The sequence below is a fragment of the Mustela erminea genome, chromosome 16 (assembly GCF_009829155.1).
Source record: "Mustela erminea isolate mMusErm1 chromosome 16, mMusErm1.Pri, whole genome shotgun sequence".
In the NCBI taxonomy this organism is placed as follows: Eukaryota; Metazoa; Chordata; class Mammalia; order Carnivora; family Mustelidae; genus Mustela; species Mustela erminea.
Window position 1 is genome coordinate 19,317,512 of NC_045629.1, and position 14,858 is coordinate 19,332,369.

The following is a 14,858-nucleotide window of genomic DNA, read 5'->3' on the forward strand; positions in this document are numbered from 1 at the left end:
GTCACTTCCTTAGTCTTATGTTTGGATTTTTTTCTCCTTTTTGTGTCTCTATTACAGGTTTTCGGTTTTATGGTCACCATGAGGATCATATATAACATCCCAAGTATATAACAGTCTATATTAAGTTGGTGGTTTTGAGTTCGAACACATTCTAAAAGCACTACATTTTTACTCCTTCCTCTCTATGTTTTATGTATATGACATCATATTTTATATCTTCTATTTCTTGAATCCCTTAACTAATTTATTAGATATAATTGACTTTACTACTTTTGTCTTTTAACCTGCATATGGCTTTATAAGTGATTGATTTTGTACCTTTACTATATATTGTTTTTACAGTAAATTTTATCTTCTAATAGTTTTCCTACACCTAGTCAAAGTCTTTTCTGCTGTAAGTCCTTTCACATTTCTTATAAGGCCAGCTTAATGCTGATGAACTCCTTTAACTTTTATCCGGGAAACTATTGCTTCTTTAGTTCTGAATGATAACCTTGTTAGGTAGAGTATTCCTGATTGTAGGTTTCTTTCCTCGAGCTCTCTGAATATAACCTGCTACTTTCTTCTGGCCTGCAAAGTTTCTGTTGAGAAATCAGCTGATAGTCTTATAGGGTTTTCCTTGTATATAAGTAGTTGGTTTTCTATTTTGGTCTTAAGATTCTAATTTTAATTTTTGACATTTTAGTTATGTGTCTTGGGGTTAACCTGTTTGGGCCTTGTTTGGGGTTCTCTGTGTTTTCTGGACCTGGGTGTCTCTTTCCTTCCCCAGGTTAGGGAAGTTTTCAGATACTCTTTCTTTAAATGAGTTTTCGGCCCCCTTTTCTCTCTCTTATCCTTCTGGGATTCCTATAATGCAAATGTAGCAATGCTGGATGTTGTCCTACAGGTCCTTCAACCTATCCTCATTTTTAAAAATTCTTACTTTTTGCTGTTCAGCTTGAGTGTTTTCCATTACCCCATCTTCCAGATCGCTGATACACATTCTTTTGCTTCCTCTTATCTGCTGTTGATTCCCTCTAGCATATTTTTCAGTTCAGTTATTGTATTCCTCAACTCTGGTTTTTATATTTTCTATCTTTTTATTGAAGTTCTCACTGAGTTCATCTACTCTTAAGCCTGGGGAACATCTTTATGATCATTATTTTGATCTCCTAATCAGGTAAATTGTTTATCTCCATTTCACTTGGTTCATTCTCTGAAGTTTTGTCTTGTTCTTTCATCTGGAGCATGTTCCACTGTTTCACTTTATTTGACATTCTGTGGTTGTTTGTATGAATTAGGCCAAACAGGCACCTCTCCCAGCCTTGAAGGTGTAGTCTTGTGTGGGAACACCACCTGTGTCACCTGTGTGTGCCTGGTGTTGTAGGCAGGACAGCTGAAGCAGGCTTGTTTTGGGGTGTCCTGGGTGCTCCACATATGTGGGTTTCCACATTGGTTGCCATGTGGGGCTGGTGGGGCCCTGAGTGCTCTGGACCAGGACTGTCCCAGGGGGATGGCTATAGCTGGGGTGGGCACAGGCCAGAGTAGCTTTGGTGGAATGGTTGGAACTGGGATGGGTGTGACTATGGGAGAACTTTGGGGGGGTGTCTGGAGGTGGTGTGGACTAGGGCTTGATACAGTGGCAGGCTAGCTAGGGCACCAAGATCTTGCACCAATCTGTACCATCAAGGTGGAGAGGAAATGTAAACAATGGCACTAACCAACACCTCTGACGTCAGAAAGGATTTAAGCAGTTCCCTTATGGTTTGGCTGATGTCCTAGGGTTAGAAAATGGGTTTCCTTCACTTATGTCTTGTTGCCCTTTAAACTGCTGTTTTTTTGCTGTTCCATTTGAGTGAATCCACAGGTGGGGCCTGTCAGTGATATGCCTCTCTGCTGTCCACAGCATTGGGGCTAGGTTTCTTGCCATTACCATGTCTCTGTCTCTCTTTTGTGGGGCAGGTACTCTTTAGTCAGCCCTCAGTTTTTCTTCAGGTAAATTACTCCTTATGCAGGCAAAAATTCTGTTGATTTGTATCTGCTAAGTCTCTCTCTGACCACTTCCACTGACAAAGTTCAGGCTTTTGTAATTATTCCCCTAAATTATGAGAATAGTTCCTTGCCTTCAGTCTGGCCTACCTTGAATTCAGCCTTCTCAATGTCCTTATAACATAAATAAGACTGACCTTATTTATTCTAAAAACAGAAATCTGATTTGCTGCTTAAAATCCTTCAGTGGTGCCTTCCGGATAAACTTCCAAAATCTTACTTAAAGGCAAAGAGGTAGTGTGATCAAAAGGTTTGAGTTTGGTAGAGGTAGATACTATAGTTTATCTTGTGTGTTATTCCTGTCTTAAAAAGTTGGTGATTTTTGCCCTATTGCTGTACAGATAGGCCTGTGGTTGGTATTTTGTCACTGACTAGATAATTTCATTTACTTTTTATGGCTTTGTATTGGTTTGAAAGTTACACAGTTCTCTCCTTCCTTGGAATTCAGAGAGTCATGCTCCCTTCCTTACCAAATGCCTATGGACTAAGTTCCTTCCTGATTTATTTCTGGTTGACCGACTTAAAATTTTTACCTTCTGTCAGTCTGCCTTAAACCTTCTAGCTTTATTCCTACTAAAATATTGGTCGTTTTCTCAAGGTTTTATACTCCCTTGCCTTTATGACTGTACATGTTGTTTTCTTCTTTTGAAGCTTCTCTTTTCTTCACAGTCTGATTTTATTTGTCCTTCAGAGCTTAACACAGTTACCACCTCCTCTTGGCATCTTTTCCAATGTCCCTGAACTGGGTTAGGTGCCCATAACACCCTTCTTTATCTGCATTTGTCATCAAACTTAATATTGTGTGTTAAAATTTATGCTTACCCATTTCCCTACTGAACTGGCCCTGCACAATGTTTGGCCAATAGTGGGTACAGAAAAAATAAACTTATCATACAGGAGCTAAACTGTATAATAGCAAGAAGGGCTATACCCTGCTTTAATGCTGTGTGCCTGAGAAACACATTAGACACTGAAATATTCTATAGCACTTTATCATTTATTTTATGGATGGACATTCTGCCAATGTTACTTACTACAGACTAAGTATTGATTCAGTAGCAAAATGGAATATCACATTCAAAATTCTTTATGCCAGTGTTTCTGTGTGAATTTTTGCCTTGCTCATCTCTTATACTGACACTATCTTTCAAAAAATAAAACCAGAATCCTGAATAGTGAGGCCTTTAAGACAGAAATAAATTAAGTCAGGTGGAAAGAAAACCACTAAAACAATCTAATTATATTTACAGCCTTTGGGGGGCACTATCCAGGCTTTACTAAAATGCAAAGAAACAGCTCACAAGTATTATTGAACCAGAAATCTCTTTGGGATTTTAAGTAGCTGTGCTGGATATACAATTTGAAAAGTGCTGTCCAGATCTAGATTCAATTACACAGATTCTGATCAAAAGTATCTGATGTACAAAAAAGATCAAGAGAGCAGAAAGCTAAAGTACCAAGACATAGCATTTTAAAGAAACAAGTAAAAAACACCAAAAAATGATTTAACAGCCAGGAAACCATGGAAAACATTACTAGGGGAACAAGAAGCATCAAACCCATCACTCTTTAGTTTTTAGAAGCATGAGAATCCAAAGGTTATTAGTTTTCCCTTAGTTTATGGGAGCCAGTATATTTTTTCTGAAGCTGAGACAAAGTTCTCTTTCCCCATCTTCACATGCAGAACAACTGCAGAATATATATAACAGATTTCTGCAGTGCAGAATGAAGAGATTCTAGTCTTGTCCAGTAAAACAACACACAGCTCTGTTCTGAACACTTCAGCAATTTAACTTCCATACCATACATCACCTCTTTAGTTGTTGAGTATTAAGATGCAAAACTCTACAAGAACCTCATAAATCTTGAGAGGAGACAAGATGTGCACATATAAAGAAATTATAGGACAAGACAATGTAGGATATAATACCATCATAAAGTGTGCAGTGCAGACTGTGCACAGGAACACAGAGGAGGGAGGGAGAGCCGGATTAGAAGCCCTGGGGACACTCTAATGGCACAGACTCAGTGGGACTCGAGATGGATGGGACTCAAAAAAATACAATTTTACTTAAAAAAACAAAGGACCAAAAAAAAAAAAAGGCTTTGTTGCTTCCATGAACCTTAGTCCTTCTGGATGGGAAAATGAGGTGGAAGATAGTCTTTAGAGAGGGAATGGAGAAGGAGGGGAAAATCACAAGACAGGGCTCCAGTTAAAGCTATACTACCAATGAGCTCAGGGGCAGGCATGTCACTGCTGTGGCAGCATTGTCCCGGGTGGTTATTAAGGACCTTACTCCATGGTTCTCATGGGATGTGCGACAATATGTTGCTCTCAGTTGTGGTGGTTGTCTCACAGTGGCTAGTTACAAGCTACAAGATTAATAAACTAAAAATACTCTTGTAATGGGGGAGAGAGTGGTAAATTAGTGTGGGTAGGTGTGTTTGGAATCAACCACTGGAGTGTACTGTCACCACCAGCTGGGAGTGTGGTACTGGGGAAAAAGAGGCTGAGATCTGTTAGATTAGGAAGCTTGCTAAGACTCTTCGCAGCAGTGCTAGTTTATGGTTCTAGTCCAGATGAAAACAGATCCTAATGTAATTACATAATTACTTTTCCTGAATGTCATTAGATTCTAAGAATGTGAGAATAAAACTTAGTACTAAAAGTTGTGTTACTCAGTTTCTTTCTTCTTAGAGGCAGTCTCCAAGAATGGATTGCAATTTAAAACTTTAGTTTGCAGGGAAATTGTTTCACTCTCAGAACAAATTTTTTCTTTGATAAAAATGTCCCGGGCGCCTGGGTGGCTCAGTGGGTTGGGCCGCTGCCTTCGGCTCAGGTCATGATCTCGGGGTCCTGGGATCGAGTCCCGCATCGGGTTCTCTGCTCCGCGGGGAGCCTGCTTCCTCCTCTCTCTCTCTCTGCCTGCCTCTCTGCCTACTTGTGATCTCTCTGTGTCAAATGAATAAATAAAATCTTTAAAAAAAAAAATGTCCCTCCCTGTATAAAGGTCCTCCAACCCCCTTCCAAATCTGCTTTCTCTCTTGTATTACAAATCATGATATATGGTATGTGAATGCCCAATTCAGAAATCATTTAATGTGTCCAACAGTCTGCAAACAGCTGTTGATCTCACTGTATTAATTTCTCACCAGTGCATTCAACCCAATTACCATTGTCTTGTCAAAACTGTCCTGGATTATTGGAGGGGTTTGCTGACTTCAGGCTCTTCTTTCATCTACATCCTCAGAAGTCCTGAATTAATTCTACTGAAATAAACATCTTACCATGTAATTCTCATGCTTGAAACTTTCCAGTGGCTCACCACCGCCTACAGGATAAAGGGGCTGGATTAGGGGCCTTCCCTCTAAGCACCTTGTGGTAGGCTACATAATGGCCCCCAAAGACTGCCAGGTCCTTGTCCATGGAATCTGTGAATGTTACCTTATATGGAAAAGGGCCTCTGTGGATGTGATCAAGATCCTGAAATGGGGAGATTATCCTGAATTATCCAGGTAGACCTTTAATACAACCATAAACATTATATGAGAAGGAAATCTGGTTACAGACAGAAGAGAAGGCTATGTGAGGGAAACAAAGAGAAGCTGAGTCAGAGAGGGAATCTGGAGGAAGAGGTCACAAGATTAGGGAAACAGGTGGCTTCTAGAACTACAAGGCAAGGAAATGGATTCTCCCTTCAGGCCTGCTGATGGAGTGTGGTCTTATCACATTTTTAGCCTGGTGAAGTCCATTTTGGATGTCTGGCCTCCAGAACTATAAGAAAATAAATTTGTGTTGTTTTGAGCCACCAAGTTTTGGTAACTGGTAAAGTGGCAACCAGATATGTGGGGAACAAGGCACTTGTCTGCAACATTGCCACTCTGACCCCAGCTAGAAGTTCTCTTTTCTGGGGCACCTGGGTGGCTCAGTAGGTTAAGCCTCTGCCTTTGGCTCAGGTCATGATCTCAGGGTCCTGGGATTGAGCCCCGTATAGGGCTCTCTGCTCAGCAGGAGCCTGCTTCCCCCCTCTCTGCCTGCCTCTCTGCCTACTTGTGATCTCTCTCTCTCTCTCTGTCAAATAAATAAATAAAATCTTAAAAAAAAAAAAAAAAAAGAATTTCTCTTTTCCTTTCTCCTCTGTTAATGTGGCACTCAGGCCCCAAATCACAGCCGGTTGTTGACATGCGGTCTCCCTCACTGGATGCTAGCTCCCACAAAACAAGAACCGAATATTTGCCTGGCACTGTGCTTTGCTCATAGCAGGGGTTCAATAAATGTTCATTGAGTGAATCAACCTGCCCTATAGCAAGGTCCTTCTCAGTCTAGCACATCAAAATTCCATTTGTGTTTTACATTTTAAGGTCAGTTTTATTGTAACTTAAGGTTATAATAAAAGCTAAGAGATTGCACAAGAGCCTGACCAACAATGCCGTTCTCTGATTTTCTTAAAATACGTGCAGATATGCACCTGAGCATAAGAATTACACCTGAGAATGCAAACAAATGAAAAGGGAATCCATAGGTTTGTATCATATTACTGCTTTGTCTTTGATTGTTGCCAAGGTAACTTCCCAATCTGGGGAGGCAAGTGAGAAGAATGAGTGCCATTTTCTTATTGTGGAACTTGGTGTAAGGCTACTCTGGAACCTCTCTTTCAGAATTACACAGGCTAGAGAGGCATGCCATGACCTCATTCCACATAAGTGCCAGTATAAGGAAACAGATACTGGTTCTAACGAAATGTCATACTAAAATATTTTTGTTGATGTACACTTTTTATCTCTCTACATAACAAAACAATTTCTGTAAAATGCACCACTGTAAGACTTGAGGTTTTCTCTCAATTTCACTATCAACTCCTCTAAGAGTGTATCAAGAGAAGGGATGGGGAGACCAGAGGGATAGGGGGCAGTGCATTTGGCGTCTATTAGATTAGGCAATGTGTGATTAAGTGGGAACTCTTGACATTTTCCACCGTACCCCTTTTGGTGGGGTTAGTAACTGAGGCCAGTGAGGAATGGTGGTAGAGAAGTAAGACTTCCTTATAAGCTTATAAACTGTCTCTTTTGGTACCACTCCCTCATGTTTTTACTAAATTATATCTAAGCTAAATAAAAAAGCTAAATAATAGGAAAGGAGGCGAAGTGCTCTGAATGGTGGTAGTGCATTCTGGAGCTTGATTTTAGTTACAATTTTTAGTTTTTTAAAAAAAGAATGTTGACTTATTTTTACTGCTTTTAATTTTTTAGAATGGCCTATGGATGTACACGATAATGCCATGTAAATTTCTCCCTCCATCTGTCTAGCCATCTATTTCTTTTCCCCAGAAGTACTAACTTTTACTACCTCCTTGTATTATTCCAGGGTTGGTCTATGCATTTATAAGCAAAAAAAAAAGTTTTATTATTTTTTATACAAATAGGATCCTCATATATAATAATCTAAAACCTTGCTTTGTTTAACTCTCTCTCTCTCTCTCTCTCTCTGTGTGTGTGTGTGTGTAATCCTGTATGTAAAATAGCCATCTGATTTTGGCTATTTCTGTCTATTTCACCGTATAATTGTAGCCTAATTTACTAGCTGTTTGTTGATGGACATTTGGGATGCTCCTAATCTCTCATTATTATAAAGAGTGTTGCAATGAATATCCCTGTACATATGTTTTATTCCACACATGTGAGTATAACAATAGGATAAATTCCTAAAAGGAGAAATACTCAGCCTCTTCTCTTTCCAGTCGTTCCAGTCATCCTTCGTTCCAGCCACACAGGGCCACCTGCCATCCTCATGGCACCCTGTTCTGTTTCATGCTGCATGTTTGTCCCAGGGACATACTTGTTTCCCCTACCTGGAATGCTGTCTTGACTCTGAATCCTTTGCTCTACTTATTTTCTGTCCCACAGTTTGGTCTGTTTGATGACCAATATGTTTTTAATATTCCAATCTTCTGTTATTTCTTCTGTGAAGACTTTTCTGACTTTATCAAGTAGAGCTAGTTCCTTCTCCCTTTGTATCTCCACTGAACTATTTATGTCTATCTGTACCATATGTATTTCTATATAGTACTTTTAAATTTTTTTCATTTTTTTTCTTTCCCTTCCTTCCTCCTCCACTCTTTTTTCCTTTCTCCCTTCTCTAACCTCAATGATTTTAAACCTGATGAGGACAGAATCTGTTGGATCTATCTCTGCCTCCCCAGTGCCCATCACAGAGTGGGAAATAGAATCCATATCATACATTTCTTTTTTTTTTTTAAATGAATTCTGGAAGGAGTGGTGATGTTGAAGGGTCTGGTCAAGTTGCTTTTTAATGCCCCCAGAGACACATGCCATCCCAATTTTACCATTTCTTCCAGTTTAGGATATCACATTAAGCATTTGGGGGAATAATTAAACAGATGAAATGTTACCTTGTTTTATTTTAATATTGTTTTTGATTACTAGGAGTTTCCCCATTTTATCATGTTGGTTTATTTTCATGTATTATGACTTTTCTAAAAATGTTAACTTCTGGAGTCTTGGAATTTTTCTTGACATTTTATATATACTCTTAAGAACTATTTTTATTGAGAGCTCTTCCCTATTATTATTTGGATGCTGCCTGATTCATGAATTGTTTAATAAAGCCAACTAATCTTCAAATTAAAAAAAAGTTATTTTTCTTCTATAATGTTTGATTCTGAAGTGTTTATATAAAAACAATAGCAAAACTTTTCTACTATATTTACTGAAAACTTTTTTCTTGCGTGGATGCTTATCTTTATTTTGGTTCCTTTTAGAAAACACTTAGTTCCACATATTATGAAAATGAAAATTAGATCTTTTGGTTTGATCTATTTTTCCCAAATTAGGAGAATGTATTAAGATTTAGCATCAAGTTTATAATATTTGAACTTTTGCTTCATGAATGCAACTGATATTTGTAAGTAAATGTTAGGTTTTACAATTAAAAATGGCTCAGTTTCTCATGTCCAGCTGGTAATGATGTAGGAAGCTGGTAGGGACTGTGGTCAGCTAGGGCAAGTAGGTATTGCATGAAGGTACTCCAATTCAGAAGATGAAAAACCATTCTGTCTGCCAGACAAAATATATTCTGAAGGCTGACTGTTCTGCACTCCTTGATCAGATATTTTTGGGCCTGAAATTTACTAAAAAAGTAAATTATAAAAAGATAAATGGCTTGGTTTTATTATGAAGTAATCTTTAGTAAGTAATCTTTAGTAATCTCTAGAATTAAAAGATAAGCATTACAAAGTAATAAAAAAGGGGTGCCTGGGAGGCTAAGGTTCTGACTCTTGATTCTGGCTCAGGTCTTGATCTGAGGGTTGTGAGATGGAGCCCAATGTGGGGCTTCATACTCAGCATGAGTCTGCTTGAGATTCTCTTCTGCTGCCCCTCCCCCTGCTTGCACAGGCTCTAAAATAAAGAAATTTTAAAAAAGAAGTAATAAAACAGATATCATGAAGTCTAGTTGTTATAAGTGCCATCTATATTTAAAATAACTCAGTAGTTACTTTTTTTCTAATAAGTGGAATTTTCTGATTAAAGATTTATTTTTATTATTTATTTTTAAATGGCCAATATGGTTATGAGTAGGATTTGTGTGGTCAGCTTCTGTTCTTTCATAAACTTTCAGATAAAAATCATTTTAGCTGTAACCAAAAATTGAAGTCTTTAAAAAATGGCAGATGTTAATTTAAAAACAGCATATACTAATTTAGTTTGCTGTATGATTATGGTCTAATGGAAGTTTCATAAGCTTTCTTTTCTCCTAACTTAGAAAAGTATATGTCAGAGTTTTGGAATATGTCTTTAGCCAAGAATTTTATCAACTTACATATGTTTAATGACTTATATAAAGCAAGAAAAGCAAGAAAGAATGTATGTAACTGTAGTAAGCAATATAGTTTTGCTCATATTATCTGATGTTTGCCAAAAGAAGAATAAAAGATGAAGTAAAAAAAAAAACCACAATTCCTTATGCAACAGAGATATATTTACATTTAGAATGTATTGTGGTTTAAACAATGATTGTCTAAAGATGTGGATAATAATACTCTTAAGGTTAGACTTTTTATATTTTGAAAGCAGTCCTTTCAAATGGGAAGGTGTAATTTGAATAGCAATATTTGTCCTCAACAATCCATTTGATAAAAAGTAGCCAGAATAATTATCTTAAAAAGTTAGATCATGTCACCTCTTAAACTCAAAATTCTCCACTGGTTTCTCATCCATTTCAAGCAAAATCCAAATTTCCTCCTAATACTGGACCTGTAACACTTTGCCTTTGACAACTTTTCTGACTTCATCTCATACACCTCTTTCCTACCTCACTCAGCTCCAGCCATCCAGAACTCCTTATCTTAAATTTCATATTATCAGAATGGTCTTCCTTATGCCTCCTAAAAACACCTAACCCATCCTCACCCCAGCCACTCTCTATTACTTTTGTGGTACTATCTATTTTTTGAAAGCATGTATAACAACCTGAGTTTGTTTTCTTTATTGCAGTTTTTCCCAATAACCAGCTCAGTAAATAGTAATTGGATAAATGAGTGAAAGAATCTAGTCATGCATCTGATAACTTTTGAGATAACTATGTAAGATGTATGTGGTATTTTTTTCTGACATTATAAAAGTCATTTTTTCTTTCAACTTAAAAATAATACCATGATTAGTATCAGTTACTGCTACGCTTTGAATTTTTGTGTCTTCCTCAAATTCATATGTTGAAATCCTAATGCCCAATGTAATGATATTAGGGAGTGGGGTCTTTTGGAGGTAATTAAGTCACAAGGATGGAGCCCTCATAAATGGGATTGGTGAATTTAAAAAAGAGATCCCAAAAGATCTCAATGTGAGACAGGAATCCATCAGAATCCTAGAGGAGAACATAGGCAGTAATCTCTTTGATATCAGCCACAGCAACTTCTTTCAAGATCTGTCTCCAAAGGCAAAGGAAACAAAAGTGAAGATGAACTTTTGGGACTTCATCAAAATCAAAAGCTTCTGCACAGCAAAGGAAACAGTCAAGAAAACAAAGAGGCAACCCACGGAATGGGAGAAGATATTTGCAGATGACAGTACAGACAAAAGGTTGATATCCAGGATCTATAAAGAACTCCTCAAACTTAACACACACAAAACAGACAATCATATCAAAAAATGGGCAGAAGATATGAACAGACACTTCTCCAATGAAGACATACAAATGGCTACCAGACACATGAAAAAATGTTCATCATTACTAGCCCTCAGGGAGATTCAAATTAAAACCACATTGAGATATCACCTTACACCAGTTAGAATGGCCAAAATTGGCAAGACAGGAAACAACATGTGTTGGAGGGGATGTGGAGAAAGGGGAACCCTCTTACACTGTTGGTGGGAATTCAAGTTGGTGCAGCCTCTTTGGAGAACAGTGTGGAGATTCCTCAAGAAATTAAAAATAGAACTTCCCTATGACCCTGCCATTGCACTCCTGGGTATTTACCCCAAAGATACAGATGTGGTGAAAAGAAGGGCCATCTGTACCCCAATGTTTATAGCAGCAATGGCCACAGTCGCCAAACTGTGGAAAGAACCAAGATGCACTTCAACGGATGAATGGATAAGGAAGATGTGGTCCATATACACTATGGAGTATTATGCCTCCATCAGAAAGGATGAATACCCAACTTTTGTAGCAACATGGATGGGGCTGGAAGAGATGATGCTGAGTGAAATAAGTCAAGCAGAGAGTCAATTATCATATGGTTTCACTTATTTGTGGAGCATAACAAATAGCATGGAAGACATGGGGAGTTAGAGAGGAGAAGGGAGTTGGGGGAAATTGGAAGGGGAGGTGAACCATGAGAGACTATGGACTCTGAAAAACAACCTGAGGGGTTTGAAGGGGCGGGGGGTGGGAGGTCGGGGTACCAGGTGGTGGGTATTATAGAGGGCACGGATTGCATGGAGCACTGAGTGTGGTGCAAAAATAATGAATACTGTTATGCTGAAAATAAATTAAAAAAAATAATTAATAAAAAAGAGATCCCAGAGAGCTCACTAACACCTTCCACTATATGAGAACATGGTGAGAAGGTGTTATTTATGAACTAGGAAGCCTCACTAAACACCAAATCTAGCACCATGATCCTAGATTTCCCAGTCTTTGAAACTGTGAGAAATGAATGTTTATATTTTATAAGACACATCGTCTTTGGTGTTTTGTTATAGCAGCTCAAAGAGACGAAGATGGTTATTTTCCAGGCACCTAACAACTTCTCCTGGACTGTTAGGGTTCTGCAGTTTGCTAGGATTGTGTGTGGTTTGGGAAATTCTGTTTTGGAAGATAGTATAAAGGCAAGGTGATTACCCATGCATCCCCCGTCACCATTTGGCATAGCATGGCTTTTAAAACAATTACAAAAAATGGTAGATAAAAGGAATATCATTGTTTCTCTATTTCTGCTTGTAAAATAACATTTAAAAGAGATTGTTTAATTTTTTTTTTTTTAGAGACAGAGAGTGCATGTGTGTGAGTGGGGGAGGAGCAGAGAAAGAGGGAAAGAGAATCTTAAACAGGCTCCATGCTCAATGTAGAGCCTAGAACCTGTCGCCAGTATCCATCTCACCACCCTGAGATCATGACTGGAGCCAAAACCAATAGTCAGGCACTTAACCAACTGAGCCACCCAGGTCCCTTAAAAAAAAATTTTTTTTTTTTCTCTAAAGAGATTTTTTTAGTCAGGAAATGACAGGTATTGGTGAGGATGTGGAGAAAGGGAAACCCTCCTATGCTGTTGGTGGTATGGAGGTTCCTCAAAAAGTTGAAAATAGAGCTATCCTATGACTTAGCAATTGCACTACTGGGGTATTTACCCAAAGATACAAATGCAGTGATCCAAAGGGGCAACTGCACCCCAATGTTTATATCAGCAATGCCCACAATAGCCAAACTATGGAAAGAGCCCAGATGCCAATCAACAGATGAATGGATAAAGAAGAGGTGGTATATATGTACAATGGAATATTATTATATTCATCAAAAATGGAAATCTTGCCATTTGCAATGACATGGATGAAACTAGAAGGTATTATGCTAAGCAAAATAAATCAATCAGAGAAAGACAATTATCGTATGATCTCCCTGATATATGGAATTTGAGAAATAAGGCAGAGGATCATAGGGGAAGTGAGGAAAAGATGAAACAAGAATAAACCAGATGAGGGGACAAACTGTGAGAAACTCAATCTCAGGAAACAAACTGAGGGTTGCTGGAGTGAAGGAGTGTGGGAGGGGTGGTATGGTTGGGTGACGGACGTTGAGGAGGGTATGGGCTATGGTGAGTGCTGTGTGTTGTGTAAGACTGATGAATCACAGACCTGTACCCCAAAATAAATAATACATTATATGTCACTTATAAAAAAGTATATAAAAATAGATTGTTTTAATAACAAAATTTACTTGAAAAGGAGTTTGGATTAAAAATAAGCATATGGATTAAAAGGGAATTGGAAATCTGATAATAAGGAAGATACTTAACAACGTTAGTGACCCATAAGGAACACAATGCTATAATGCTTCTAAGATGTTGAAAACAGTAGCAAGGGGGCACCTGAATGGCTCAGTGGGTTGAGCCGCTGCCTTCGGCTCAGCTCATGATCTCAGGGTCCTGAGATCGAGCCCCGAATCGGGCTCTCTGCTCGGCAGGGAGCCTGCTTCCTCCTCTCTCTCTCTCTGCTTGCCTCTCTGCCTACTTGTGATTTCTCTCTGTCAAAAAAATAAATAAAATCTTAAAAAAAAAAAACAACAAACAAAAAACAGTAGCAAGTTCTCAAAAATTCAAAGCAGTTAGATACAAATAAAATTTATAGAAAAAAAATAAAATGACTTGCCAAATGCAAATGTTACAGCTAGAGGAAAATTATCAGAGAAATGTAGCTTGTTTTTGGTGAACTCAGGAATTAAATAATGCTGAAAAGCAACCAGCATAGTAGAAAAATAATTAGTAGATAAAAGCTTTATAAATATTTCTCATATGCCCAAGGCAAGGCTAGAGGCCTCCTAAAGATTGAGCAGCATGGGTGGGTTACCTGCTGAAGCAGATGCAATAAAATTACTGGACTTAAAATCAGTACAAGAGAAAAATCAGTAGCTCAGTGTCCCAGGAGCTGAGGAAGTGATTCTGCCACCTCCATTATAACTCACTTTAAAAATGTCAGTTCTATATACTACTTACTTTAGTGACTTTCAAGAAAATAAGTTATTTGTAAAATGTTTTAAAATGTTGATTGTAACATCATTTTAAAAACATCAACAAAGATACTTATTCATTATGTTGGAATAGATGTTATAAATAAACTGAGATATTGTCTCTTACATGATAATTCTTAAATACTTATCCATAAGAATGATCAGAAATGAAACAAAAATATATAATTTTGTGTATACACACTATCAGTACTAAACATTATTTAATCTGTAGTTATAAGAAGCTCATTTTAAAAAGCATTTGGATATATTTTGTATGAGGAGAGAGAAGGGTAAAATGGGGAGGTGCAGTTTTGCATATAAATAGTATCTGGATTAGAGAAAAAAAATTTAAGTGTAAGTAACAAATGATAAAATCTTTTTAGTGGTGAGTTAACTGGAAAGTATGTTAAATAGCAAGAGAGGAAAATAAAGGCTTTTTGTATTTTCTTTAAATCTTAGAAGGACATTCAGTTTAGTATTGTGGTCCTCTATCTTAAAAGGAGGAAGTTTGCAAAAACATATTTAAGGTTGATGAGTTAAAGGAGTACTGAAAGGAATTGACAGTATATTCTTGAGCTAAGTAATACTA

General features: G+C 37.7%; 1 protein-coding gene across 1 annotated transcript in view; it reads right to left on the minus strand.

Moving 5' to 3' along the window:
• The window catches only part of CPA6 (carboxypeptidase A6), a 357,356-nt gene that overhangs the window by 14,402 nt on the left and 328,096 nt on the right, over positions 1 to 14,858 (minus strand). The window lies entirely within an intron of this gene.